Consider the following 25,731-nt stretch of genomic DNA (forward strand, 5'->3'; position numbering starts at 1 on the left):
CTTTGTTCCAGCATGTTGATGTCATGTCATTAACAACAATTACGATTCCTTTTTAAATCAGTAAAGCTACAAGGTTTTCAAGCATATGTATCCTTATTCCCCCACCCACCTATATTTTGCTTCTCCCGCTGTAATCTCAGCATAAGCTTTCTGATTTTTCTTCTTATGTGTTCCCTAAAGGAGCTAGATGAATCTCAGAACCAAACAGTTCTTGTTTAGCCCCTCTCTGGAGCCCAGAGCAGATGGTACAAAAGAACACACATCCCCGAGGAGTTGCATAAAAAGCCTGTGGGGGCCTGGTACACAGTGGAGCTGCACTGCCTAAAACATTTCCATAAATCTCCCTGCAGTTCCATTAAATGGTGTCTTTGGCTGGGAGGAAATACAAGTTTTGGGACGCTTCTAGTTAGTGGTTTCTTTAATTTGATTTTAAGAACATTCAGTGCAATGTCCCCGAGATGTCAGACAAAGGTCCTGGCAGGCTCAGCGGGGTTGTCAACCTGGGCCAATCAAGAAATTATGCTTGATGAACCTCTTATCCTCTAAAATTAATGTTGTTCAACTCAAATAATTCATGTAACATCGTTTCATTCCATAGAAAATTGATTTGTCCTTTACTGAAAATAAAATTAAGTCAATTACTTTCCAATCTATTATTTTAAGTTTATTAAAATTAAACACAGGGCTATGGAGGAAAATTCTGCTAAATTGTAAGTGCATGTTTTATGTGTTTAAATTAACAAAACCTTGCAGTACCTGTCGGGAGACCCAGTCATTGCTAATTTTAAACTTGTTCAAAATTATCTACAAAGTCAGTAGTTGAGTTAGAAATAGATCCAATGAGTCCTGATTAACCAGGTGACACTTCAGATAAATGAGCAACCTAAACATCTTCTTAGTTAACTGTGGCTTGTTTGATTAAGTAGCAGAACTTAGAGCAGTTCCTTAGAGAAGGGCTTGATTCCCTCATGATGTCAGGTTGACCTCAGTTGTAGAGTTTTGCATCAAGTGATATTAGTTGTGTTGGAAAGGATGAGTAGAGAAGGACTGAAGAAGGGAGGGTTTTGAATATAAAGTTATATGAATTGGCCTTGGGAGAAACTTTGCTCTTAGCAACACTGCAGAAGACAGGTGCCTTATTCCTAGAAATGCAGTTCCTTCATGAATCATCAGATGTTCTTTGTCTAGTGTTGTGTGATAAATTAATTACAGACCTGTGCTAAAAGGCTCAGATGTGTTACCTTTAATTTCATTGGTTTTCCTCACTAAGTAGAAAACACTGAGATAGTACTGACTAGTAATTAAGAGCATCCTTGAGGAGGTTTTTTTTTTTTAATTTCTCTCAAAAAACAAAGTATTTTGGGAGTTTCTTTAAGATACAAAACAGAGATAAGGTTATGAAGGAATTCAGACATGACATTCTTTAACAACCACAAGGAATCAAAACTTTTTTCTGTTCATGAAGTACTGGTACAACCAGCATTTCTGAGTCTGTTTTGAGCGACTTGAATTTTTTTAGGGTGGAGATAATCAGTCAATACAACTGCCTTTATCTAGTCTGCAACCAATTCCAGTTCTCATTTGTTCTGCTAGATAGATCTGCCTGTCAAGCATCATTTTGGTATGTTTTTGAGATGCAGGAACTCTCCAAAAAAGATTTTACTTTAGTTGCCATCAAAGTGATTTCAACCCATGCATGCACAGGTAGGAGGGTACAGTGAATCACTTGCCTACTCAGCTCTTTTCCAGTTCTCATTTCCAGCAGTACTGACAATGATAATACAACAGTACCTTTTGCTCCCAAATTCAGGTTTATCTACCAGGAATTGCTATTGCTGTGTCTGTTAAAGCTTTCTGAGTTGTAAAAAGAAAATCAATATTCATTTGATGTTTGCTGCTGGAACTTACACTAGGTAGAAATGTAATGATTTTGCTGTTGTCAGCATAAGTCTAGAACTGAGCTGACAAACAGAAATTCAGAGGAAGGACTGAAAAAGTCTTGTTAGTATGCCTACTCTTAACCCAAAGAAGAAGTGAGCATTTGAACATTGTCAGAAATGCTTTATGAGCAGAAGCTTTGGTTACAGAGCTCTTGATTCAAGGGGATTTCAAAAAAGAAAAGGTTTTATTTGTTAAAGCCTTTATTAAATGTAGTACTTGTAAGGATGGCCTTAAACATGCTGAATAATGATTTTGAACGTTTTTTCTTGTTTGCTTCATTAAAGCATTCCATGTTAGGGAAGGTGAGAGTCTGTGCTGCTCTGCTTTTTTTACTTTTCTCTTCTTGCTTGTCTTCCTAAAGATAGAGAACCAGGGACTCCTTCAGTTCCTGTCTTTGATCAAGATTTGCGCTTCTTCTAAGAAGAGCAGAATTCTGGACCCTCAAGTAAAACTTTTCAGGCTTAGTTGTCTTTTAAATACAAATATATTTCTAACTGAGTAGTTCTGTTTTCAGAAGCGCTTAACACTCCATGAAAGAAGGTTTTAGCACATTTGTAAACAGGATTTGGTCTCTTTTCAGGTTGAAAAATTCAACTTCCCTATAAAATAGAAACAGTATTTCTGTGTCTAATGTAAACAGGCAGTCATGGGAAATTAATTCATTGATAATAAGGCATCATCTAAAAATCATCAGATAGGAGCTGTTACAAGCTGCAAGGGAGAGATTGGCATGGGAGAGATATTCCATTGTTAGCATCCAGAGCCAAACTATGGGTTCATTCTCCTATCAAAACTGGATTGCTTGTGCAGATATTCTTTATATATTATTTATCTGTTCTTCATGTATCAAAGACTGCATAAAACTGTGATAGCAAAGATAAAAATGTAGTAAATAAATATGCAACACAGAAAACAATAGTGACTTGCAAGAATTGAAATCCTTTCTTGTAAAGATATGCACTTGATTGTGGAAAGATCTTGCCTGAGCTAGCAGAGTTCTTGGCAGTGTACAAAAGGAGAAACAGTGGCATAGCTTTAGGGGCTTACCTGGTAGAGCTGAAACCTCAAGGGGAACAGCACTGTCCTGACCCTCTAAGCCAAACACATGGGCATGTGAGCCATGGAAAGTTGCTCCTGCACTCCTGACATGGCATAAAGGCAGGACCTCTTGGGAGGGAGATCAAAGGACGGGGGTGACAATCCAAGCAAAACTTCACCAAAATGTCTGTTACATTTCCCTCATCTTTTAAAAATGTGAAGGTGGGAAAAGCTGCTCATTCCTCAGTTCAGTGGGTATCACCCAAAGAATAGAGGAAAGGAATTTTTCGTATAGGGACTCTCAAATCAAAGCCACGTGAACGTCAAAGCAGGAAGGTAAGGGGAGAGATGATGTGTGTGAATCACCTGTGCTGATTGTAGAAACAGTGAGGAAACTAATTCAGACTCAGATGGAAACTTGGCTGCAGTTTTGTTTCAAACTACAGCTCTGCAAGCTATTGATCTCATTGCAAAGACAATTTTTTTTGGTCATTTTTTTAATTTTCCAGTTTAATTTTGTTCAGATCAAATGCTTTGAATATATTTAGCAAAAATGTTCTTACAGAGATTTAAAAATATGAGGGTTCTTCAAACAAACTTTATGCAAAGTTGTCAGAAACCCACGCTACTGGCCTAAATTGTCAGGTAACTTTATTTCCTGCGAGGAGGAAGTTGGATATAGATTGTAGTCTTAAGATGATTCATATATTTCTTGCTCATCTCCCAACTGCTGCCCTCCTACAGAAAATACAAGATGCAGTATCTCCTACAGATATCTGTGCAAGCCAGTCTCACACACATTCTCTTCCTGTAGACAGATAAGTGAATAATCCAGATATAAACAGATTAAAATAGTTTGACAAGGAATACAGTTCATAGAATTTTAATTGATCCGGTAAATCTTTTACATTTCTGCTCGGTTAAACCAAAGAACTCAAACGACACCCTTGAGATTATTTTGTTCTCACGTTCAAAAATGGATGCTGTTGTGCCACACTTGGAGGATTAATATATGCCAGTCTCTTACGTGTAAGCAGAATGTTTTTCTCTTTCCAGGGAACAGAAGCATTTTAAAAACACCAGAGAGCCCTGGGTTGATTTAGAAATGCTGTCCATATAGCCTGCTTCTTGGCAATGTATGAGTGTAGTATCTGCTGTGTAAATACTGCATTCCGAGCACAAAGGGGCCAGTTCTGCCAGCTTTGCCATTTAGACAGTCCCATTATGATAAATAAAAAATCTCAGGCAGGATTAAGACTTTGCTACAAGATACATAAACTTTTTCTGATGCTATGGAGATAATGAGTAAGCTTTCTTGTTGGTTTTGATTTCTTTTTTTTAATGTATGGAAAAGAAGGGAGAATTAGAAAAACAGATCTTCATTTTTTTCCCATAAAAACATAGGTTTTCAATGCATATGTCATTTAGTAGCGCGTCCATCAAAATAGGAAGGATAACAATTTTGTAAAAACAAGCCCCCAAATACTATTTTAGTATTCAATAATGGAATGCATGACACTGAGGTGCATTTATCCTAAAAATTGGCCTGCACTGACATAGGGAATCATCTAATATAATGACAAAAAGCTCTTCCAAAGGATAAAGTGATTCAGCTGACAAACTGGCAATTACTCCCACTGACTTTTCAAGTCTGTCTTTAAATAAAACATTTGTTAAAACATTCCACTGTATGCCTCGTGTCAAGATGAATGCTGCACTACATTCTATCAGTTACTTTCAATTAAAAATATTTCAAAGCATGTTGATGGAGCTGGAAATGCGCAGGTTTTACATTTTTGGAACTGTGAGATTTACTTTTTGGTGCTGACTAGCAAAGACTAACAAAATTGTGTATTAGTTAATTTAATGGTTACAGATTTATTCATTCATAAGAAATCTACATTCTGTTTATACTTCATAACTACCATTGATCATAACTACTGTTATTGCAGAGCCAAATAAAGCCAGATTGGATTGTCTTTACTTGCCCAGTTGTTTTCTGCCCTGTGCACTGATTAGACATTTACAGCAGTTGAATAGTAGCTCTACAGTGTTGTGATTCTTTGGTTGCTGTTTTCAGTACACAGGCTTCAAGATAACAAGGCATCATGGCCAATGAATATTACTAGAAGACATTAATCCAGTTAGTTTAGCATAATTTATTAGGCAGCACACAAACTAATAATGTGTCCCTGTGTTCAATATTATGGCACTGCAGAAGAGAGAGATCCCATTTTTTAAGCTGACAGCAGGTTCAAGGCAGGGTTTGTTGAGAGAGGCCATGTATCTAACTCAGCTGACTGGTACGTTTACAAATAAGGTTTGCACACAGCTTCTTGTACTTCTTGGAACCAGTGTCCTTGAAGAAGAGAGCTAAAGAATACCTTATGTATCTGAAAACTTATCTTTTTTTCCCCCTTTAAGGTATTGTCTGGGCTAATAACAGTCCTATATTCACTTTTGAACCTTGCCTTGCTTGTGTCTTAGACTGATACAGCAACAACAGCTCCATTGCTAAAGCTGTGTATGCATCCACATTATATGTCAATGTTCCATTGATCTATAAGGTTTGGCAGAGTATTGATAGCAAACACCACATCATCTGCTAAAATCAATGGACTGCATGCTGCTAAATCCTTAGAATGTTTTAAAATTTGGGTGTGAATGCCCTTCTCAGCAAGGACAGTCCGCCAGAAACTGGCCAGAATTATATCTCAAATTGAAAGCTGTTAAAGGAAGAAAAATATCACCATGAAAGAAATGGATATGAATTTCTAACATCTCTAGGGAATGTTGGGCACAATCCTGTGAGCGACACCTGGAGTTTGTGGTGTGTTTTGAATCTTTAGGTACAGTGAGTGGAAAGTCATTGTTAGGACATAACAGTCTGTGCCTTTTATTTATTGTAACATGCACTGGTTTTCAACATGTAGTGATAAAGGTCCCACTGTTCTCATGTTAGCCTGTGTGTGTGTAGAACTGCATCACAATCAAAGCTCTACTCATGATCTTGCTAAAAGCTTTATTTCCTGCTCACCTCAGTTGCAAAAGGAGGCAGTTGAAAACCAGGTCTGTCTGTGGTGGGGTGGGGATGGGATGCAGCAGGGGGTGCTGCCATGAGTGTCCTCCTCACACCCACCTGCCAAAAAATCTCAAACCCGTAATAAAAGGGTAACAATTACTGCTTTCAAGCTGCAACTCTCTCAATAAACATCAATAGGAGAGTCCTTTTTTTTGGTTGCTTGATTACTCCGTCAACAAGGAATTTGGAATATTTAAGACTTGGGAGAAAATGAAAATTGCAGGAAACCCCAGCACACGGAATTGCTGAGGAAACAGAAGCTAAATAGTTTGAATTTTCTCTAGTCCAGGAAACCTTTTTCTTGTTTTTAGGCATCCAATATAACCTGAGAAAGGAGTGATTTTTACAGAGTTGTGGCAGCTTACAAAAGAGCTGAATGATGGGACAAGGGGGAATGGCCTTAAACTGAAAGAGGAATGTTTAGATGAAATATTAGGAAGAAATTCTTTGCTGTGAGGTTGGTGAGGCACTGGCACAGGTTGTCCAAAGAAGCTGTGGATGCCCCATCCCTGAAAATGTTCAAGGCCAGGTTGGATGGGGCCTGCAGCAACCTGGTCTAGTGGAAGGTGTCCCTGCCCATGGCAGAGGGGTGGAACTGGATGATCTTTAAGGTTCCTTCCAAGACAACCATTCTGTGATTCTATGATTAGTGAAACAAAGCTACAGCTGCAGAAAAGTAATTCTCTCTGTACTCTTCTGGATATGTACTATACCATGTACTAATAGTCAGCAAAGATGAGATAAAATTGTGACTTTAGAGACTTTATCTGTTCTCCCAGTGTTTTATAGAAATTTTCAAACATTTAATTTACCTGTTCAGAACTGCTGAACTTTCTTCCTAGTTATTAATTTATAATCACTTTAGTTCACCTACATGGGGTAATTTAGTATCTTTAAATTTTTAATATCTTTTTAAGATTGATATTTATGGTGTGTTTATAACATTCTATTTGAATACCATTAAGCGATGTGGTAACAAAATAATGTAATATATCTGCTATGGCATGTTGAATAATGTATGCAATTGTTTCTCTGAGAAAGAAAGAAGCTTTCTCAGGCCCTCAAGAACAACACTACAATTTATTTGTAACAAGTTCACTATCATTTCAGTTAGTAATTACTTCAGGATAGCATGACTGATAAAAGAAAATTCTCAAGACTAATACATAGAAACTAACAAGCAAAATTAACTTGTAAGCTGAGATGGTGAAGTAACCACTGAGATTAACTCTTCAGAAAAAATCTGGTTTATATATATATGAAGCTGCTCTCCCTCTCTTCTACTTCCCTTCATCCTGTCTTTTTTTTGCTGCTGACTGTAATGTCTACACATACATGGTAATATCTGTGGGGCTCTGTATGGATAGTAATAAATAATAGTATCTCCAACTGATGTTCCTAGAAATGACAGCTTCTGAAATATAGTCAGTCATCTGACATATAAATCTTCCTTTTGAATGTTAGCAAATAATACTTCTCTTCTAGATTTGTCAGCTGCCTTTTAGATTCATGGTCTCCATGGTTTGGTTGATGCATCTTTCAAACAACATGGGATAATCAAAGTTGCCCTTGTTGGATCCCATTAGAATCTTTTTAAGGAACCCCACAAGGCAATAGACTGCACACACCCAGAGCTTGGTGCTCTTGACTTTCTCATTACTCCTGCATGGGTTTCAGAAGAGTGACCATGCAGCTCTCTCATTCAGGGCCCATGGTTAATCTAGATGTAGATTAGAGGATACTTGCTTACAAGGTTGCCAAAATGTAAAGAAAATATTATATAAATAATATTGAGCCTTCCAACACTTTTTCTTTTTTTGTGGGAGGGGATTGGATGAGAGGGAGGTTGGTTTTTCGTTTGTTTTTTTTTTTTTTTTTTTTTGTTAAACCATTGTGGCAGATTTGAGTGGTGGCTCGTTTAATAATACTGCTTTTTAACTAAGCATATTTTCTAATAGCCCACCTAGGGCACTGTCTTATCTAAAATGTTAAGGAGACTATAGAGAAAAATAAAGTTGAATACATAACTCCAACACAAGAATGTTTTGTCCATTTTTCCTTGTACAGGAAATCAAAATTGTTCAGTGGTGCTGAAATGGATTCTGAGCCCTCTGAGACAGGACCAGCAGCCACAGAGGTACCCGTCACGTGAGTCTGCTGTTCTCTTGATGCCAAACAAAATATCCTCCAAGGTTTCCAGGCAATTGTTAAGATTAAATAGAGCAATCAAACTTAATTAACATAGTTTATCAGTCAGATAGCTTTGGACATTTTTATGACAGTTAGAGCGTACATTGGAATGATTTAGATAGTTTTCATTTCTTAGCAGGAACTAGACCTTTGTTTATGGTATGTCAGCATACTTGCATCTGCTGAGGCTCTTGTTCTACATCCCCAATGAATTCAACAGTTTTTAATCTGCTGGATAGATAGAGGTGCACACAGAAGTGAATGTGTTCATTTGCAGCAGGGCAGATGTGCTCTAGTGCAAAGCAGCCACTGGAGATGCTTCCATTTGATGTTATTGTTTGACAAGGGTAAGGGTTTGGTAAAGGGGCTCCTTTGGCACTGTGAGAAATGGTTATCAGGTCATGCTGTGGGTTGAAGTGTAGGTAACATAAAGATTCTTTCACTTTTATCAATCTTAGTCAGATACTCTTCTCGATGTTATAAAATATGTCTATGCCAGATGATACAAAGAGTGGTGTTCTCCTGTGGTTCCTTATCTTTGGTTCTTTGTCTTCAGTCTCTTATCTGAACATGCATTTGATTTTTCCCCTCTGAAATGCCCAATAATTTTAGAGCTGAAAGCAAATCCTTTGAACTAAAAAGTTTTAGCCCCAGTAAATCCAGGACTGAAGAGTAAAATACTAAGTAATGACAGCAAAAAAATATATGAAGCTTTGATATATTGGACCTCAAGGCAAAATATACAAGAGCTTCAAAGATGCAAGGTGGAAGAACAAGAAAACCTTTGTCATCTGATGTGGCTCTTGCGGAATTTTGGAATAATTTTGTGTACTTTTACTGGCCAAGGGGTCTTGTTACAACTCTCTACATGTACTGTGTTGATTCAGAGTTTTATTAATGTGATCTTGAATCATGTGGAAGGAAGAAAAGGGCAGCCTGTTTACAGGCAAAGGGCTTGTGTAGCGATGGTTATAAGGTGGCACCAGCACCATAGGGTGGCCAGTGAGGGGACAAGTATAGCCTCTAGATATTTTAACAAAAATATCAGGCCACAAGACTTAAATTTGAAAGGAAAAGAACTCCAAGCCTGCAAATAACATCCTCAAAATGTATGGGACTGAACATGCATTAAATTAAGAAATCTGTGGGCTTGTAGCACATCAAGCTGAATGGTTATTTCTGTATCCTGCAATAACCAGGTAAGAATGCAGTTACACATAGATGTATTATAAATACATGCTAATTGCTGTCGGCAGTTGTGTTTTGAAGATCATACATTTTTTATGCATAGCAAAGTGTTAAAATATCCTTACTAGTTATTTCTGCATTACAGCATCCTTGTTGAAAAAGCACTGGCAGAAAGGTCTTCCATTTTAGTATTTCCACCAAGACTTTGAAAGCTCCTGGTGAAGGTGCAAGAGAGATGTGACAGACATCGCATTAGCATAAAGCTCAGAATACTTATCAGCTTCTGCTTCCCAGGGAAGCAGTCACTCAGCTTCCTGTAAAGGCAAAACACATAAAGAGACTGGGATCTGTTATCAGCCCTTTTGGGCAGAACTGTGATACAGAGTGCTCTGCTTAATATTGCTTATCACTAATTCTGTGCATGATAACTGAAGCATGAACAATATCCGAGTGGGAAGCAAACTAGATCTATAGCTGCATAGCCAAGCCTATCAAAATATATTGCTGAGATCCTATAGCCAAACAGTTCTGCAGAATATCAGCTGAAACAGGATGTTCCAGCTCACTGGGCCTCCACTCACCATATGCTTGTGCAGCCTCACCTGTAATAGCAAAATAGCTGTGCTCAAGGCCAGGTTGCATTAAGAATTAGGAAGGGATGCTGGAGTGAACCTGCATGATATTGAAAACTGATGGGGTTTGTTACTTCCTATGTCCTACTGAGTTTGTGAGGCAATGACGAGGAAGTTATTGAGCCTTGCTGAAATCACTCACATGAGTGAGGAGTGTATATCACTCTTAGAAATATATCTTTGCAAAGTCTTGCTGTGGAGATTACCCTGAAGAAAATTCACTCTTGTCTGACTCTTCATTCTATGGCAGAAGTAAGAGAAAGAATGATAGTGTTGCTCTGTGGCTTGTCTGTTTAAACAGGAAAGGTTCTCTCTTCTGAGCTTATCCTGTACAGGAGGAATCATCTGTGTATTTTGACCCAAGTACAGACATACATTGTTTCTGAGAACATAGGATGAGAGTGGGATTCCGTGACAGTCCCTGCATCCTTCATGCACCTGTGTAAGCTGTGGATCACAAACTCTGTGCTGGTGAAGAGCCTGAGGATGCTCTCTGGTTTTAAAGCAGAGAACCTAAGGGTCATCCTGAATTATTAATGTCTTTGTTTTAATGTCTCCAAAAGAAGATTTTTTTTTTTGTATGTAGTCATATGTAGCTAGAAACTATTTTTCTGGGAATTAATGCACAAATGCTACAATTAGACTATTGTGAAGAAACACGTGAGGCTTATAACAGTTTATAACCTGTTCTTTTAACAGCAAAAAACCCTATTTGCACTATAACCATACTTACAGGAAATAATTGAAAAGTTTAGTTAGATCAAGTGTCTATCAACATAATGATTTTTCTATGTATAAGGCTAAAACATCTTCAGAAAGTTTCAAGGCTTGAGGACTGAGCTACAGACAGGCCCAGCAGCAATAAGTGGTTTTCAAGTTTCAAGCAGGACTTTTTCTTAGAAAGGAGAGGATGTTTAGTTTAATTCAAAGAAAAAAGCTTAAAGCAAAGAGAATATCACTGTGTATTTACCTCCCTTTCCTTTATATTTGGTCCTATAATTACAATTACAATTCTTCTGAGTGGATGGGTCCCGGCACCTCCTCAAAGCCTTGGTGGGTGACTGGTGCTGCTTCCAAGGAATGTTGGAACTGGGCTTCCATTAGTGTTAAAAATTGAAAGACAAAATCACAAGGCAAAGGGAAGAGGGATGTTGTCTTTCTTTGATGTCTGCTCCAGTCAGTGCACTGTATGACATCTGTATGTCATGCTGTGAGTTAAACATAATTTTGCCACTGATAGACAATCTCTACAAAGATTCTCCCCTGCTGGTGGCTGTGGAATCCAGCTGTGGAGAGAGTCCAGGCAGGATTGTCTTGAGCTCCCTGTGAAACCTGTTTAGTAAATGTGGTTCCTTATCCAGTGTTGATTTGGATAAACAAGATCTCAGGCTGTTTAGGCACAGTGTTAGATAGCACGTTCTTCACCAAAAAAGTTTTTCTCTGTTTATTCTAAAAATCAATGTTTTTATGATTAATCTTCATTCTAATGACATATTTTTTTTTCTCTGTAAATGTGCCCTTCTGGTAACACTGAGGACAATAATAAGCTGGTGCCAAGTGCAAGTCAAATAAATGGGCAATTGCTAAGGGAAAATATTAGGAACTGCTATAAAATCATGTGCCATTAACAGCATTTTATTTTGACCATAAATGGTAATAATTATTCTTTTATGAATATTTCAGAAGACTGGGACAGGTTATTTGGAAAGGATGAGATAGGAAATTGTTCAATTTAACTGTACTTTCTTCACATTAGATACCCTGACAATGCCATTTTCCTTTTTAAAACACTATTTGTCATTTCTGTCCAAATAATTAATTTGAGCAGTAGGTAAATGCTCTTATGATACCAGTTACAACTTCATCATTCTAATAAGTGTGTGTATAAATGAGCACACATGCATGGAAATAAACATATAGGGTAACTGGTGGTGCAAAAAAGCATCCAAAGTTTCTAACAGAGCTCTGTAGGCCATGGCACCAATTTCATGCTTGGTAAAAACCCTGTGTTGCTTAAAACATCTTGATAACCAGAATAAAATGATGAATTTGTTCACATTACTTAAACATATTACCTAAATGTTGCATTATGAATGCTCTTATATCTTTGCTGGTTTTCATTTCTGTGTTATGAAAAGGCCTAGAGAACATGAGATGTGTTGAGAAGGGGAAAGAATTAGAAAATACTTTGAAAATTTTAAATAAAACATTCCATATAGTTCCTTTTTCCTTAGAACAAAATTATGATACACTTAAGAGAAAGAGAAATGTCAGTCAAAATACCAAAAGCAATATTAGTAGTGACCCAAAAAGAATCTGCAAGCAGGCAGGATAATCTTTTGAGTTTTTTTCAATACACCTATCTGAACTCCAGCACAAAGTAATTAATTACAGGTTCTGGTGCAGAAATGCATCAAATATCATCTTTAAATGTCTGCCTTTTCATAACATACTAATTAGTCCTTTTTACACTGTGACTTTGTTAAAATGCAGGGGGTGGTAGAACAATGCTGACATTTGAAAGGGCCGGACTTACATTCCCTGATAATCCACCGGAGTCACACAAACTGCTTTTCTTAATTACCAGACAAAAGCAGCAGGCTTTGTTCCAGGCTGCTTTGCTCTATAGGTGTATATATAAGCCCTAGCTTGTTTAAGTGGTGTGTTTTTCGTCTCTGAGTATTTGGGGGATTTTTGTCCTCCTAGAAAAGCTGTGACATCCCACTGCTGCTGCTGACGGGCTGTGCTGACCCTGCCTGTTGCAGAGGGACTGCACAGAGTCTTCCCTGAATTCAACCTGCCTTCTGACGTCCAATTGCTTTCCCAGTTTGCTTAACTGTTTGTGGGTTTCATCCAGTTCCTCCAGGACTAGAATTTGCCAGAATTAACAGTTTGGAGGCTTGACCAACTCTCATTCCCTTGCGTTCTCTGTGCATGCGAAGGTTTCCACTGACATTTTCACTGAAAAAATGAGCAATTTAACATTTGAAGTGGAGAATTTTCTATAAAAAGGAAGGAAAGAGAATGTATCATTTCCATCTTTTAAAAACCTCCACTCCTGAATGCTGGAAAATGTTCATTAACTGTGGCAACCTGTTCTGAGAGCACTTCAGTGGATTTAGGGAACAGCTGTTTGGTTTCCTATACAGTGTTTCTATAAGGCAGCGGGTTTATTTTTCATATAATTTCCTGAAGATGCCGAGATTTGTGTTTCACAACTTCAATGAGTTCCTCTCTACCTGGAGTTATGGGTGTTTTCTAGAAAGGATGGGACTTCAGCAAGAGTTTGGTTTGATAAGGTTTTATCCATACAGGCTGTGAAAAATAAGCCGTGTTAGATGTGGTGGTGCAGCTAGAGCTACATACACTGGGCAAACACAGGACAAAGCTAAGCATGTTATCTCTTCCAAACTAAAAAAAAAAAAAGATGAAAGAGCAATCCATAAATGATATGAAATCTATGAGGGCATTATGTGTTTATACAATGTTAGATTTATTGTTGGAGTATAAAGGTTACTTTAATTTTCTGAGAGGTCTATACCTGCTAGATATATAGACAACATTGAAAAATCCCTTATAAAATGGGTTTTGTTATGGCCTGAAGATGCAGCTTATCACAGGTAAGTAGAATATTGCATTGATCTCTGCTGTAGATAAGGAGACTGCCGGGGAGCAGCAGCCTTGTCACATGAAAACAATTGTGGAGCACAAGTCAAACATGCTGGGGAGTTCCATGTTCATTTTAAACTGAGCTATAATAAAAAGGGTAAACCCTGTGTTAGCAGATACATGGGCAAGAGGAGTCTACTGGGGAAGAGGAGGGAGTCAAGAAACAGTGCTTGGGGTCTGAATGGACATCATGATTATGTCCTGAGTGAGGAGGGGAAGCACGTGCTGCGCTGATAACCTACCAAAGGCATGGGCCTTCTGCTCCTCAGGGCACACCACAGTGGCACAGGAGTTTTGTCTGCTTCTGCCTCCCATGCTGCCGTGGTGCTGGTGCAGTGAGTGGGACGCTGTGCCCAGCATCCTCATGAGCCTGTCCACTAATCAGGGAGGATGAGCATGGTGAGCAGGTAGCTCTACTCTGCACTCCTGGCAAAAGATGCTCGTTGCTAGGAATGTTATTTAAACAGTATCCAGGGACTGAGTGAGTACACTTGTCTTATTGTGTTAAGTGAAGGGCTATTACCAAAAATAAAGTATATTGGCACATCGTGAAATAGTACCACTTAAAAGATGAGCAGGATTTGTGTTCCAGAGAGCACATCATCAGGTACAAGTGCATTCACGTGGCGTGCCCAAGTGGCTGCTTAGTCATTCAGGAGCAAAGTGGAGGAGACGGAGTTGCTGATAGCAAAGGAAGCCAATGCCCAGCCCCTCTCCCTGCTGGGAAAGGCTGTGGTTCTTGGAGAGACCCCAGTCCTGCCTGGTAGGATGGTTGGCACTGCACATCTCCAGCATTGGTGGTGCTGTTTGCAACAGGGAATAACTGGGGCAGGAGGGGATGACACTCAGCCTTTGCCTGGGATCAGGCAGTGCTGTGAGAACTACTAGAAATGAATTGGGGCATTCTGTGAGTTCTTTTGTGTTAAATCACTGCAGTCCACTGATATGATATGATATAATATAATAATATTTCCTTCCTATATCCTAATATACAACTTGGTTTTTGCTTATTCTTCCTCTGTTCATTTTTCACCTCAGTAAGCTGGCACTCTCCTCCCTGCAGTTAAGGTGTAAGGCTTATCCTGTACTTGCTTCTTGGCTGGCTACGTGGTACTCTTTCCCTCAGCAATTTTTTCTTTAAGAAATATTAGTACAAATGGACAAATGATATATAAGAGATCTTGGTCAACAGCAAAATGTAACATTTTTCCTTTAAAAATTCCAGCTCCTGCATGTTCCTGGCCCTGCTGCTGTGGTACTTTAATCACCCACTGAGTGTGAACCACAACACAGACACTATTATGCAAATAGTTAATGTTAAAGTGAATGGGTGGCTTGTTTTGCTTATTTATATAAACTTGTTTCTCTAAATCGTGTCTATGTACTGTGAGCTTCAGGGCAAACAGCCGGGCTCTGCTCCCACTGCGTGTGAGGAGTTCATGTTTGCAATAGCAATGCAAGCCCAAATTACAGGTGTGCTCTGCACCCAGGCTGTGCTGTAACAAAGGAACCCGTGATACTGCCTCTGGTCAGGAAACCACGGCAGCAGGAGAACGTACCAAAAAAGCTTTGGTTTGATAAATCCCTTTGCTTTTAGTTGAGAATCTGGAGATGTTGGGCAAGAGAGAATTTTAGTCTGCCCAAATATGGCCGGTTTTGAATGTGAGTGCAGCCTTAGGAATACACAGTTTCACATTACAGATATGTGCTTTGGAATTAAAACAAGATGTGTGGAAATACAGCATTGTCAACATGTCAGCCTGGTCGACACCTTTCAGCTGGCAATGAATACTGATTGCCTTCTCCACAGCAGACAATTCTTCTGTCTAATATCACTTCCTTAAAACACAGCTGAAGTGAAAGTCTGTTCAGTTCTAATGTTAAAGGAATTTCTTGGGTAGATCAGGCCAGAAATACACGTTTTCCTTTAAAAAAAAAAAAGTGGGAAAATCATAAAAGAAAATATTTCATTTGAATATTAATGTTTTTCGCAAATGAAAGCAACTCTTGGAAAGGAATATTTCTTGGCTGCTGATGGTGCCTATAATGCCATATTTTTGGAGGAGCAGTCAACAGCTATTTATTGTTAGATCTCCTATGTTTTTTACTTTTATGCTGTGCTGCTATAAACATGGTGTCTTTTTGATGCCACAGTAGAAAGTACTAGTAATAAAGATTTCTTGATAGTTTAAATGTGAGAGATCTGTGTTGTTACACTAGCAGGCTTCAGACAGGTCTGTTCAAGTGAGAATTTCTGTTTCAGTGGAAGGTTGAGCACTTTGACATGTTTGAATTGAAACATAACTGTTATCCTTTTCCAAACTTTTCATAAGTGAAGCAGAGTACCCATCTGGCCTGACTCCGAGGGGCCTCCCCATCTTTCCCTCTGGGCCTTCTTGCAGAACCCTGAGCTCGTGCCCACCACCCTCCATGCACAGCAGCTGGAGGGCATCAACTGGAAGATTGATGGCATCCAGTGAGCTGCCAGGACCTCTGTGTGTTTCTCATGGAAACTCCCAGGGCTTTGGCAGAAGTTTGCTACAGCTGAACTATTTCTGTAGAACATGTGCTCTCCTTGAACTAGTGAAAAATTTTTACTGTCTCCCTGAAGTTTTCCACACAGTCTTCCTGAAGTTCTGTGTGTTTCTGGTACATGAGAAAGTCTGATGTTTGTGATATCTGCCTTTAGACACTTACTCATGTCACCTCATGAATGAAGGCATTTAAACTCATATTTCATCTTTGGAGAGAGGAGTTTTTTTACCACTGTAGGAAACATACCCTTTACTTGTCCCTGTCTCTGGGAACTTTGTCTAAATGAAGAGTCAGAGCTTGAAACTTTGGTCTTTAACATAATAAAGCCAAATTGTTTATTGGTTTCCTTTTTCAGAGAGAGGATGGAAGGGGCATGTCCCACATTGCACTCTCTAATCTGATACCTCATATGTTGCCAATTATCAGAACAAAATGGGAAAGAAAATCCTTTATAGATGCTTCTTTGAGACCTTCACAAATAAGATTTCAACAGTGCTGAGATTTTTATGACAACATAATTAGAGCTTCCTCCAGATTGTAAAAACTCAATTTGTTGAAAATTGTGTAAGCTGATTTAGGGTCAAATCCCAGACTTCTTATTCAGGCTTTCCTCTGAATTTCCATTGATCTCAATGGCATAACTCAAGTTCTCTATTTGTAGCAAAGTGTCTCTGTGCTTCTTTCCTTGCTGCTCCAATGAGCAATCTTCCTTCTCACAAACTGTATTTCAGAGACATATGTTGAAAAGATGTTACTGATGCAGTTAACAGAGCAAATAGGATCTGCTGTGCCTGTGATGATGACTTTGACATTCACTTGATGCTACAAAGATATGAAGGTTAGCTCCAACTTCGATAATCTCATGTAATGTAGCTTGGTGTCAACAAAGCCACAGGTGTGGACATAGAGATAAGATGATAATTTTGAGTCTATTTTGTGTTCTCTCTTATTTTTCTCACAGTTGCACTGTTCAAAGTTCAAATCTCTAGTAAATAGAAGAGTGAATCTCTGTTTCCTATCTCTTTTCTTTTCTAAACTGGTGTCATGGGGTTGTTTCTCAGCAAGTCCTGAACAAATTGGCTGAATTTACGAATACAAAGATGTGTTTTTCTACCTGCCAGTTTCATCTAACCTCACACTTGCATCTGAAAGCCAGGCTGTATTTGATGTGATCTAGAGGACCACCTATAGAGGCCCACCAGGGCAATAATGGTATGGAATCAGTTCAGTTAACTGAATTGCTCTTGTGGGGAGGATTATTAGCTTATACACCAGATGGAGGAGCAGGTTCTTACTTTGCAATCTTGTTTCTAGGTCAAAAACCATGGGTAGGCCCCAGCAATGTTCCCTGAATTATGTTCTCTCTGAAATCCTCTAAAGAGGAAGTAGCATGAAAACTTCCTTTTCAAACATCAGATACCAGACTCCAAACTAATGTGAGAAATCTATCACTGAGTAAGAATCTTCTGGGATTTCTTAGAATCATTTTGTTAATCTTGGTAGTGTGTGGAGAGACACGCTTCACATGATTATTGCTATCTTACAGTAACCCTTAGAGACTCCTCCTGCCCCCAAGAGTCCCTTTGTACTAGGGCAAACCTGGGAGAGGCAGAATTTCCACATGGTGGGGCTTATAATCTTCATAACATAAGGTAATCAGAGAGTAGAAGAATGTGAATGTGGCCCTTTTCACTCAGGAACAGAACTGGAGGACAAAATCAAAACTGGGTTAAGGTTATTTTGGTGACAGCAGAGGAGCAAGAAATGACCTGTGGTTTTCTTCACTGTAGTACAGAGGTCATGCTGCCCAGCAGGCTTCCTGCTACAAACTATTGGAGAAGTCTTAGCAGTGCCAGAGCTAAGGCAGTGTTATTCCGGATCTTCAGTGAAGGAAGGAAACCCGGGAAGGTTTCTGTATTGAGAGGTCTAGAACCAGCCAAAAATTCCCCACCATGAACATCTAGGAAGCTTTTCCAAGCTCATGCTGCTTTTTCAGGGCTCTGGGGTGGGCAGCAATCCCAATGGGCATCACTGGCAGTTTCCTGCACTGAAAATGGAAAGGTGGCTCACAGAGTCTCAACAGCCCACTTTTTTCATATCTCACATAATACAGAGCTCACACACATATTTTTGAAAGAGACAGGGAGACCATAATTACCATCTTCTAGGATCAACTGCAAGGCCATAATTTTGCATACTAGATACTTTTCTTAGCACAAACTGAGTTGTATCATTACCTGGGAGTTCACAGCTTTCCAGAACCTGACATTGCAGGGAACAGAGTGTTGAGATGACAAATGGCTCGTAAGCTTTTAACAAGACAAGTAATCTTTTATATCAGAATTGCTGTAATATCTCCTCAGAATGTACCTTTCCAGTAAATCATCCTTATTGTCCATTTTAAACAGAGCTGAATTCAACCTTTCTTCTTTAGGAGACTTCAGATCTAAACCCTGAGGCTTATTTAAAGCATTGAGGTTTGATCTTGTAGGATGTTAGACCCCTTCAAACCAATGTAAAGTCACTACCAACAGGCAGTGCTTAGTGTGTCCCACCACAGTGGTCTCAAACTGCTTTGTGCACTTTCCAACAGGAACACGACCTCTTTGGTTTCCCCTTCCCTTCTCTGATGTTCCTGCTTCTCCAGGTTCCTTTTTAATGAAATCCCACCAGAAAGGGTGTAACACAGCATGATGTAGAAAGGCTGTAACACAGTGTAAGACTAGCATGATGTTTTCAGGCCAAAACCCACGTTACCCTCTCTGTGCTCTCCAAGGGGCAGGTGGAATCTCCTCATCTGTGCTCAGGTGTTTTCCATCCTCGCGGGACCTGACCCTCACTGCTGACTCCCAGACACTACCAAACAAACCTCTGTAATACCAAATGCCAGGGCACACACTTCTACAGGTCAGCCATAGGCAAGAGGAACACTGGGCTGATGAGATGATCTGCAGAGGCAGCAGGCAGGTTAGGGGCATATTTCTCTATTTATTCTTGAAGAATCATCCTTTTTGGGATGATGATGATGACCAAGAAAAAATTCAAATCCTAGTGTTCTAATTCGTTAGTTCTTAAATATTTTAGCTTTTTGTGTACAGCAAACCGTACTGGAAAGGGAGAAAAGAAAGCCAGCTCGAGACATTTGCCAAGATTTTTTGCCTATTTTTTTTTTTTTTAAGTATGTGTAGGTGTGGGGTGCAGGGAGAAATTCTCCAGCTTTGTCTCAGTGGTACAAGGTCACTTAGACTGGCATAAAAATACCTTCTCTCTTGCTGCTGTGGGAGATGTAATCTATTCATTTTAATGGCCAGCGAGCAAGGGCCGCCAGCGCCGCCTCAGTGTCCCTGTCACTGCTGTTCTGTTCCAGTGCACGCCCCGAGGCACGGGTCACACTTCCAAGCAATGACAGAAATTTTAACATTTCAGGCAAGACTAGGTGATGAAAGCTTTAATAACTGTAAACTTCAGTAAATGTTTGAAGGAAAATAGCCACCGATTTCTGTCTTTGTGTGAGCAGACGAGAATGACATTGTAAACCACATAACCGGGCTGCAGCAATCTTGATGTAATTCCCAGCACGGCTGGAAGCTTTTCATGTCATTTTTGGGCCTCTGGCTTCACATACCCTGTGCCTCTTCTCCTGCTTTGAAATGGGATAATGATATTCCCTTTTTCAACCCTTTGACCACTGCAATTATAAGGTTGGAGGCCAGTGGCACATTAAGTGTTTCTGCAGCACTTAACAGATCCTTGGTGTTGCATAAAAAATCAAGCTGCTTTAAATCAGTAGTTTACATGAGGGAGTAAACCATCATATGTTTTCTGAATATCTGGTAGAAAACACGTGAAATTAATTTGATTTTTTTTTTTTAAGTCCAGTTTGTAAACTTCATTTCTAGTGATAAATGAGATTTTTAAACAACACTATTTCTGTGAAGCAAGTAAGTTCTGTGTGGGATTTTTTGAAAAATCTCTTCATGGTAATAGATGTTGTGTTTTAGTCCATGTCACAAACTTATGAAGTCATCATCTGAATTTGCTCTACTAACTGAGTTTTTCTTTTCCATTTACATTGCAATCTTTTGCTTTAAGAAAACGCTTTATATCATGTTGTCATGACAACAGAATATGCTCTTAGGTTGAAATGCTGACATTTCTCCCAGTGTTCATAATGCACCCTCTGCTTGCTTCTCCCTTCTTGGCCAGTTCTGAGGGTCTCTGCACATAAATGTAAATCTACAACAGAGAGATCGATTTGGGGGCCAGAAAAGGCTGACTGCTGTATATTTCTTTTTCTGTATTTGTGAGTCTGTGTAAGTGGGTAATCATTTTAAAGCTTGGGGACACTATTGTACCAACATCTGTAACATAATTCAAAGACTCACAAATACAAGGGCATTCTCTATATCACCAAAACACATCTAAATTGTCTTTCAACCAAATGTCTGTGCTGGAACTCACGTTCAAGCAGTCTTGGGTCTGTTCCAAATGATGTTAGGGGAAAAAAGTATCCTATGATGGACTTGAAAAGACAGAAGACCTAGAATAGGCTGTAAGAAAAAAAATAAAATTAAATTCTATTTTGTCTTATTATCCTCTGGAGATGTTCATAAAATTGAATACATGAATATGATGTGAGTCCTACAGTCCTCAGGGTATTCAGATACAATCTTCATATTTCCTCCTTTACCAAAGAGAATAGGTAATGTTGAATTGTACTAATTCCTAAAGAATTATTTTATGTCCACAATAAGTGGAGTCCATAGAAAGGGAAATGGGGAATCACTGTAAACAGTAACATTTCTGAAAATGTTTATTGCATGCAGCTTCACTGATTCCCTCAGAAGAGTGAGACCTGAAGGTGACCTGTTAGTCCAAGATTACAGACATTATTCCCTATAATAATGAAAACAATAATACCAATTTGCTTCTACTTTGCTTTTCCAAATAACACATTAACTTTCATTTGGCTAAATCTCCTATTTTTGTAAAGGTTAAAAAGAACGCTTAAAAACTTCTTAAACCTGTTTCAATACTTGCCTATTCTTCTGAATATCTGAAAAGATGTTTGTAGGTGAAGTGAGTTCCCGGACTGGACATTGAAAGCAGCTGACAGAAAAGGGAAAAGAACAAAAAATCTCACCGGATATGACTGATGAGGCTACATATGAATAATTTTGATACTGGAAATATGCCTTATTTTTTCAAGCTCTTAGAATATAAATGAACTTATGGACTGGATATAGTTCTGCATGGGAGTTAGGCAGAGCAGATTGTATCACATCTGCTTCCTGTAGGGTCTTTTATCATCTTCTGAAACATCTGGTACAAGCAACTGCTGGGGTATTGGATGATAACACACTGTGAATATGGTCCGCCTTGGCAACTCCTTGTTTCTTCACACAATATTGTAAATAGAAAAGTCTGACAGGGAGAGCACAAGCATAAAGTAATTGTTGTGGCTTGGGGGAGAAGCTGAAGTAGCAAAGTAGAAGAGTAAACAATGGACTCATGCAATCCATGGGCAATATTCTCTGATTCAGCAGCTTGTGAAGTGGTTAATTGGCATCGATCGCGTTGTTAGTTAAACAAGAAGACTTGTTTTTATATGCAGGACACAGACAAGGTTAGAACTTCCTTGCTAACCTTTATGGCCTATTCAAACTTTAAAGCATCACCTAAAATCTCTGAGCAGGAGATGTCAGAAAACAAAAATAGTAATAATAATAATGCATTTTATCTACTTTCTCATTTAGTCCATAAAAATATAACTATAGGAGAAAACGGATGGATAACTCAGAACAAGACTTTCAGCTACATGAAAAAATCCATAGATTTGAAGTCTGAGCCCTGGTGCCAAATGAAATCCAGAATATCTAATGAAAATTAGCTCAAGGAGCTTCATAGTGAGGGACTTGTGAGGCTGGCATTTGTGGACTCAGAGCTGTTCTTATAATCAAATGCAGCATGTTCAGTACCTCCTCTGTTGTAGATGAGATTTGACCCCTAGGTTTGATTTGTATTAGCTAGTGATTATTCTCTAGTTTTCACCAGAGAAACCTTCAGATTAAATTTTTATTAAACAGGATGTAGGTCTCTGAAAACTTTCAATCCCAACTAATTGGCTTTTTTGGGTAGGAAAATCTTAATTAAAAAATCCCCAACCAGCTGCAGTTATAAGCCCTCTTATTTCATTACATATGTGGGTCTTTCTTTCTCTCTGCATAAAACTTTCCATGCCAATGCTACGTCAGCATGAAGACTGGTGTGTGTGTGTGTGTGTGTGAGTTTAAGGGTGAAGATAGATTAGCTAAACTAATGAGTATAGATGAGCTTAATTAATAGTGAATTTAAAAATGAGAAAATAATTATGGCACCGAGTAAAACAGCAAGATGAAGAAAGCAACTGTAACAGATTATGAACTGCAGGGGGAAGCTGCCAGAAGACGTGTCTTTGGCTTGCTAAATGGAAGTATGGAATCATGGAATCATTTAGTTTGGAAAAGACCTCTAATACCTAAGACTAAACAAAGCAGCCACCTAACCCATCTCTGACATCAAGTATAAAAGAGTTTGTCCACTTAAGAACTGATGTAAATGACAGTGAATGAACTGCAGGGGTGCTACAGTCTCCTCAACCTTCTTATGTGGTCAGAAGGAAAGGCAGGAGGAGCAAAGGGGTTCCTGTGTTGCAGTGACTTCACTTGACATTTTTATTTTAAGTCAGAATCTAGTCCAGTGGTGTAGTTGTAGTAACTCCAACTCAAACTGTAAAACAGTTAGTTTTCTTCTTGAAATGCTTTCCACGATAAAACTGAAAGAACTCACAGAAGTCAACTTGGGAAATATCCCCAGAGCATTGCACCCCGATGGAAATCTAGGGACTGCTGCCTTGGTGTACTCAGCTTCTACTTCAGCTAGGACAGAATTTAGACCTCCCACATATTTTCAGTTTTAGCTGATAATATGCCAGCAGGATGAGAATGAAGAACACTTCTCTAAAAGTAAGTTTTATCTTTCTTTCTCTCCAATTCTGGTCATTAGCCTGGTTGAGACAGGTCATTCTTCTGAAGCCTTATGAGAGACAAGCATTTAGCTGAGGTGCTTGTGTCAAGATTCAAGCTGTTAAAAGTCACTGTCAATCACCAAAAGGCAAGTCTTGCTCCTTCTGCTTATCTCTCTTTACAACTTATTTCCTCAGGATCATAATTCTGTCCCTGTAGTTCACTCCACCACATTTTTCCTAAATAAGGAAATCTGTGCGTATGACTATGTGAAGCATTTTAAAAGCTTCAACTAAGGCATCTTAAGAGAGCAGAGCTATTTCACATTCTCTCTGTTCTGGTTTTTGGCTCAGAGAATTCTCCTTGATAATTTGTAAATGAAATCAAAATTCTTCAGAAAGCTGTGGCATGCCAGGATAACTGGGCTGTGAGGAACCCTTGTGTCCTGAAGCTTGTACACAGCCTGGGAATCTGGGAATTCACTGAAAATTTTTTTTATGATCTCCCTCCTCTAGACTTTAAGAAGGTTGGGGCTTTTCCTATCAATTGAAGTTCTTTAACAACAGGATTGTAGCATTTCCTGAAAGAAAGAGAATGAAAAGCTTTTAATTCTCTTACATGCATTGCTGATTTGTTCAGCTGGAGGAGATTTATGGGGGCTGGTTCAGTGTCTCTCCATTCAGTTAAGAGCAACCTTAATGGTATTTCTAGTGGGCAAACTTGCTCTCATTCTCACCTTCTCTGTCACTCAGCTCATTTATTTTAATTTTCATCTTTTGAACAAAACCAGGTCTGAATTAAGTGAGCAATATATCCCACTAATAATGCCCTATTGGAATACAGTATGTAGTGACTCCAGGTCTTCTTTCTTTGTAGAAAATTATGTATTAGCATGGTGTAGAGGGTGTCTGCTCCTTCCAGTAATCACACCTGGGGAGTTGGAACTGGTGGTCTAATATTGCACCAAGGGTGAAGGGGGTTGACTGTGATGGACCAGCCCCAGCACATTTAGAGTGACCACCTCAGGTAACATCTGACAAACAGCTATGCTTCACCAGAGACATCACAAAAGTCATTAATTTTATGCTATAGCCTTCTTCTCATTTTATTTTAATAGGTAATTTCATTATCCAGTAGTTTAGGTGGGCACTTTATTACATTTCCATTAGTGGCAAGCTGTAGGTAGCTGAATCGTTGTGATCTTGTTTTAATACACACACCACCACAAAACTGAATCCTGTTTCCATGCTTTTAAGATTTTACAGTGGTACAAATTTCCTGATTGCAGCATTTATTCCTCATTGAAACATAGGACTGATGACAATCTCCTGCTGTGCTATAGCATTCCTAATCAGGTAACGTGGGAGTCACTCTGTAGATCAAAAAGCCCCTATTTTCACATGTTTCAGTACATGACCAAGTGAATCAAACAAGGGGAGTGAAAAGAAAACCCTCAGTAACTCCAACCTTATTTATAGAAGTGTGTATCAAAATCTGAAATCAAAAGCACAGTTTTCTGTAGGATTTTGCAGTGGCCAGGTATTATCCTCTGTGCTGGGGTGAGCCTGGCTGGGCTTTTGGAATGCAGCAGGAAAATATCTGTGGCTTCTGCAGACCTTCTACAGATGGGTGTACAAGGGCAGGGACACTGCTCTGACATTTCTGCAGTTATCACAGTCAGAAAAAAACTGTTCTGATGCAATGGAGAACGTTGCTTCTGAAGCAGTGTCTGACAGTGTATGAATAAACATCCAAACCAAATGCAAAGTCGAAAGCCTTTGAAGTTTGCCCATAAGTTTTAGTTGAGTTCCTCACTACTTGGAAATAAAAAGTAATACTGAATAACAGAAAATTGCTGAAATTTAAATTGCTTGTACACCCACAGAAATGCAGTGGGTTTGGAGTTTGACTAATGTACAAAAAGAAGGAATTCACAACATTTTTTCATAAACATTTTAAATGCCTAAGTTAATGCATAGTTCGTGATAAGGAATGAATTTAATACTTTGTAACCCAGGCAGGACATGATAGGAAATTTTCCTTTTTGCTAAGAGGCCCATATATCTAAGGGAGAGCATAAATGAGGACCTGGAGAGCAGACTAAAAGAACCTCAAGAAAGAAACCTGGCATCTGAATCATATCAGGATCTTACAAAAAGATGATACATTTTCCGGATCACAACACATTTGTAAAACTTGCTCTCAGCCTAAAAGGAAATGGAGGCCAATGCAGAAAGCACAAAAATATTTGTTACTAGTCTGGGCTAATGAACAATTTGAAGATGCTAATTTTTCTTTCCATTTGCTTTGCAGCTGACTGATCTTTTTTGTTAATTGCAAACAAAATTTTAAAATACCAGAATTTTTCTGGTTTCAGTTCACTGCATGCATTTTCAAAAGCTGAAATACTATTTGGGTTTTGTGTTTGTGCACGTGCTTTTTAACAAAAATT

The 25,731-nt window shown here is 38.9% G+C and overlaps 1 protein-coding gene across 1 annotated transcript in view; it reads left to right on the forward strand.

Moving 5' to 3' along the window:
* GRIA3 (glutamate ionotropic receptor AMPA type subunit 3) overlaps nucleotides 1-25,731 on the forward strand; it is a 602,976-nt gene that overhangs the window by 348,078 nt on the left and 229,167 nt on the right. The window contains exons 5-6 of the mRNA XM_032702135.1: nucleotides 8,129-8,204; nucleotides 14,355-14,363. The gene's annotated coding sequence lies outside the window, so the exon portion shown is untranslated. The remainder of the gene's footprint in view (nucleotides 1-8,128; nucleotides 8,205-14,354; nucleotides 14,364-25,731) is intronic.

Source organism: Chiroxiphia lanceolata, chromosome 14 (assembly GCF_009829145.1).
Source record: "Chiroxiphia lanceolata isolate bChiLan1 chromosome 14, bChiLan1.pri, whole genome shotgun sequence".
Lineage (NCBI taxonomy): Eukaryota > Metazoa > Chordata > Aves > Passeriformes > Pipridae > Chiroxiphia > Chiroxiphia lanceolata.